Source organism: Octodon degus, unplaced genomic scaffold (genome assembly GCF_000260255.1).
Source record: "Octodon degus isolate 3935 unplaced genomic scaffold, OctDeg1.0 scaffold00006, whole genome shotgun sequence".
Taxonomy (NCBI): Eukaryota; Metazoa; Chordata; class Mammalia; order Rodentia; family Octodontidae; genus Octodon; species Octodon degus.
In genome coordinates this window covers 24468159-24473427 of record NW_004524582.1, presented here as the reverse complement: position 1 = coordinate 24473427, position 5269 = coordinate 24468159, and the positions used below count along the sequence as shown (strand labels likewise).

The following is a 5269-nucleotide window of genomic DNA, read 5'->3' as shown; positions in this document are numbered from 1 at the left end:
TTTATTTATGCCTTCGCAAAGTTAGTATCACAAGACATAAGGTTGCCTAGTGACTAATGACTGGCATTAGCCAGGCAGGCTGCTTTTCTCCACACAGAGGTAGCTTGACTGCTTTAGGCACTGTGGCCTTGTCCTGCCCTCACACATAGGACCAATTTACAGCTTCAGCCGCTCTCACCAAATTAGCATGCATCTCACTTTCTTTGCTGCACAAGAAGTATGCTTTTTTTCCATATGATTTTCATTTTGTGAAGTTTAAGAGGCATCAAAATCAAAAGATAAAAACATAAACAAAATGAAACAGCTTGAGTATGGGTTTGTTGAATTTTAGATGATAAATAAATAGCACTTTTTAAAAATAGCACTGGAAACTAAGTCCAGAGCCATATGCATGCTAAACAAGCACTCTACTGCTGCACTCTATCTCCTAGCTCCCAGTCCTTTTTCATTTTATTTTGAGACAGGGTCTGGTTAAGTTACCCAGGCTGGCCTCAAACTTAAGCTCTTCCTTCATCAGCCTCCCACGAAGCGAGGATTGTGGATGAGTGTCACCATACCTGGGCTGCTTTTTTTTCATAGTTTTTTTTTTTTTTTTTTTACAAACTTGGCAAGTCCTTGTATGTGATAGACAAGGAAAAGATGAATATAATACAAGCTTGGATAGCAAAAAAGTTTTTTCTCATGTGCTTGCTCTGCTGGAGTGGTGCAGCCTCTGGGAATGCTGTGCTGAGATGGACTCCAAAGATCAGCAGAGATGGGTTGCTTAGCTGTGTCCTTCAAAGCTCAGGAGGGTGCAGCTGGGCAAACAAATGTCATATTCTTGCCATCACAAACAAAATCCCTGCTTTGGGGAAGTCAAACCTAATAGACTGTGAAATTCATTTAGAAGAAATGAATAGCTACTGCATATAGAGACAGTGGTAGGGACATTTATATGTGCTACATCTTCGATCCTTTAGAAAGACGGGAGAGGATTGAATTACCATTTGCAGGACAGTTTTTAGGCAGCCTTGGGCCCAACCAGTTCTATTGCCTTTCCTCCAGTAGATCTGAAGAGTAACTAGAATGTACTGGGATTACTACATCTTGAGGTAAGAAGAGGCAAGCTGGAATAACCCACCTCTGCTCCAGCCTATGCCTCAGAAACAGGAAGTCCTTTCTGTGGTTCCAGTGTGTCTTCCAAAGTTCATGCATTGGAAATTTCATCCTCAAGGCAAGTGTTGGAAGGTGGGACTGAAGACGAAATGATTAGGCCACGGGACTGTGGCTTTGTGAATGGATTAGCATCCATATCGGAGTGTGTTTGTTGTCTCGGGTGAGTTCCTAATAAAGGGATGAATTCATTTCTTTCCTCTCTCTGCCCTTCTCTCCCCTCTCATCCTAACACAGTGCTGATACAGGGAGAAATCACTTTCATCAGGTGCCAATATCTGCATATTAGCTGGACCCTCGCTCTCCAGCCCCATGGAAAATAAAGTCATTTTCTTTCTAAATTATCCAGCCTGGGGCTTTCTGTGACAACACAGAATGTGCTAAGCATGCCTTGACATTTTATCCCAGCACTGCCTGTGACCCCGGAGTGTAGATCCCAGGGCAGTCTGCTTCCCAGGGTCCTTCATTGCTGTGCTAGTGGAATTCATGCTGCCGAAACTCTTCCCAGCCTTGGCAGCTTTCCTTGGCATTAGGCGATGAGCTGGTAGGAATCCTAAGGTTCAGTGTCCTTTTGATCTCTAACTGTAAGAAATAAATCTGTAATGCATGTGCATGTGTGTGGGCACGTGTATGTGTGCGTATTCTGTCTCACTAGCCACTGACTGCAACTAGTGTCCAATGAAACTGCTTTACATTTTCCTCATTTTCTAAATGAAGAACCAGAATGTGTTAGTTTATATTTTGTAGATATAACCAAATGCTACTGTTATGGTTTGTGTCTAGTTGTCCCCCCAAAACCTCATGCAGTCGTGGGGTAGGGACTTCTAGAGTTTGGGACTAACTCATGATCCACTGGGATTATGGATCTTAGTACTGCTGGGATTATGGGTCTTAGTACTATTGGGATTATGGGTGTGAGTACTACTCCCAGCCTGGAGTGATAGTCTGAATGCAATTTAAGGGAGAAAGACTGGCTCTCTGTAGCCATTGTTGCCTGTTGGCATTTTGTTGCTGCTACTCCTCCCTTGTGCTCTCTGCTCTTTGCTGCCGCCATGAAAGGTTGCTCTCTGCCATGTGCTGCTCTGCCTTGGATCCAGCTGAGTGTGGACTGAAACCTCCAGTAACTGTGAGGGAAATAAACCTTTCTTTCTTTCATTTTGGGGGGTGGGTACTTGTCCCAGCAATGAGAGAAGAGTAACGGAGACAGCTACGATCGGGCTATCGATATGTACCTAAGGAAGGGAAATTTATTTCTTACGGTCCCAGAGGCTGAAAAGTCTGGGATCTGTGTGCTGCCCTTTCATTTTCTTCTTGTATCCTCAGCCCCTAGCAGAAGAGGGAAGAACAAGAAAAAGAGAGTGAGAAAGAAAGAGGAGCCTGAGCTGGTTGTGAAACGAGGCTGTTCTTGAGGTCACCCCACCCGCGTGACACCTGAACACGTGCGTCCACGAGGCAGAGCCTTCCTTCCCTGTCTCCACTCCCAGAAGCTTTAGCGTGGAGTCTCTGCCTCAATATCTTACAAAGTAAGAGGTGATAGAAATGAGACTGGAGACCAGAAGCCGTGTGTGTGTGTGTGTGTGTGTGTGTGTGTGTGTGTGTGTTAACATTTTAACTGGAGTGTTCAAATGGAGTCTTTTTGAAAACCTGAAGGTGAAATTTAGAACATTTATGGTATGTGAAAGTGTAAAGATCTCGAATTTGGCTTGTGCACTTCAGGTGGCTGTACCTGTGTCACCATCATTCAGACCAAGAAAGAACAGCCTCACCTTTCCAGAAGCTTCTCTGCTGTCCCTCCTCTCAGAGATGTCTCCACAGAAAGATAAAGTATAATTTAGATACTTATGACCTGCATTAAGTTAGACTATTTTTTTCAATTTCTTTCTGGTAGATATGCAGAAGAATTTCTGATCCATAGATAGGGTAAATATTGAAATTGAGTCAATGCTGGGTATAATTGTCTGAGGGTAGGTTTTCCTCTAAAATTCAGATGTTGGAGCTTAACTTCCCATGTGATGGCACTGAGAGTCATGAAGATGGTTTGGGTCTAGAATACCCCAAAAGTCAAATGCATTCAGAAGCTGGGCTTTTGGAGGTGACTGGCTCATGGGGGTGCAGATTCATTCTTGAAGGCTTCAGAGCTGAGTGCCTTGTTAGGAGGGGCTTCTGATCAGAAGAGGGGCTTACAGGCTGGGGTGACCTGGAAGACTGTACCTCCCTCCCAGGCTCCTCCCTTCACTCTCTGGTTCCTGGCCACCTTGGAGTGAGCTGCTGTCCTGTGCCAGACCCTTCTGGTTCGTCCTCCCTGCCCAGCAGCCCGCTGGAGGGATTGGACCTCCTAAGAACTCTGAGCCAAAACAAAACTCTCCTCTACATAGTGGGTGTTGGGCCTGGTGCCTCAGCAACAGGAAAGTTACTAAGACAAGGCCTCATGAACTGACTCAGTGTCCCCATGACAGGTTTAAAGGATCTGTTTGGCCTCCTCAGCCACGTAAGGACACACAGAGGTGCCAACCGTAAGGAACACTGAATCTTCACAACTGTGAGCAGTGGGTTTTTAGTGTTTGTGAGTTACTCAGCCTGCAATCATTTTTAAACTGTACCAGCAGGGATGGACTAAAGTGTAAGCCTCTGCCTCTCCTTGGAAAGTCAAGGACTCAGGTCCTCTTGTGCTCTGGTTGTCCCCAGGACCCCCTCAGTACCGGGCTTAGACTTAGTAACTGAAGATGTCTGCAGAAGAAAGAAGGGAAAAAGATATATTCATGTATTTATGCAGGATAGTTTGGGTAATTGTAGTGCTGATTTCTGGAAGGACAAGTTAATACTTAAATTCTTCTTTTTAATTTCTTATAACTTTTTTTTTTACAACAATTTTGCAGATTTATATCTGGCAACCTAAACAACTAATTTGAAAATAACATTATACAATATAACAACAATTTTCAAATTCCTATTACTTTGTTTAATGACATTTTGTATCATTTCTGTTTTTTTTTTTTAACCATTTTATATTCTTTAAAAAAAGAAAAGAGAAAAGAACTATGTCTCGCTTCTTGACTTTGCATTAGGGCTGTCATATTTCAGTGAACAGAGAGGTTAAAACCTCTGTCCTTGTGCTCTGAGTTCTTTCTTTTTTTTTTCTCCACTGGATTAAGGACAGTTCATTGTTTTTATGTACAGAGAACTCAAGAGTTAGCCCAGTTTAGTGGCAAGCTCTTCAGCCTTTGCTTTCTCCAGCTTGGCAATATGAGTCATAGATGTTAGACCCAGAATGTTGCCTCCCCAGTGATGGCGGATCTCCTCGTATCTATCATTGTAGTTAGTCCTGATGGCCTCTACCAGCTTAGCCAGAGCGCCTTTGTCTTCTGAGTTGACGTGCATGAAGGCGACAGTGTTACAGGTCTTCCTGTGGACCAGACGCCCCAGCCTGGCCTTCCCCCTGATGATGCAGTAAGGGACCCCCATCTTGCAACACAGGGCAGGCAGGAACATGACCAGCTTGATGGGGTCCATGTCATGTGCAATCACCATGAGCTGAGCCTTCTTGTTCTCTACTAGAGTGGTGACAGTGTTGACACCTGCTCTGAGGACCAGTGGCCTCCTAGTGGGGATATTCCCTTTGCCAGCAGCTTTCTTCTCTGCCCAGGCCAACAGCCTCTGCTTCTTCTCTTGCTTGGTCTCTGGTCTGTACTTGTGGGTGAGCTTAAGCAACTGGGTAGCTGTTTGGTGGTCCAAGGCCTGGGTGAACTGGTTAATTGCAGGGGTTTTTACCTTCAGCCGTTTGTACAGGATGGCCCTCTGTCTCTGCAGCCGGATATAGTGGGGCCATTTGACAAAGTGGGTGAGGTCTCTCTTGGCTGGATGTCCTGTCCAATGCCAAAATTCTTTGGCCTCTTCTCAAACAGGGGATTTACCTTCTTGGCCACCTGCTTCTTCATGACAGCAGGGGCCAGGGCCATCTTCTTGCCCTTGGCCTTCTTCCCTTTTGGCATCTTGGCCCGCTGACAAAAAGAGTGAGTTCTTTCTCTTAAAATAAGTACTTTATAATCTCTCCTTAAATATCTTGTGTGAAGTTCACAGATCATAGGACCTGCCCGCAGATGTATTTTTTAAGAGTCAA

The 5269-nt window shown here is 44.7% G+C and overlaps 1 pseudogene; it reads right to left on the bottom strand.

The window, feature by feature from the left end:
- Nucleotides 1-4341: 4341 nt before the first annotated feature.
- LOC101573371 lies at nt 4342-5147 on the bottom strand (annotated as a pseudogene).
- Nucleotides 5148-5269: the final 122 nt, after the last annotated feature.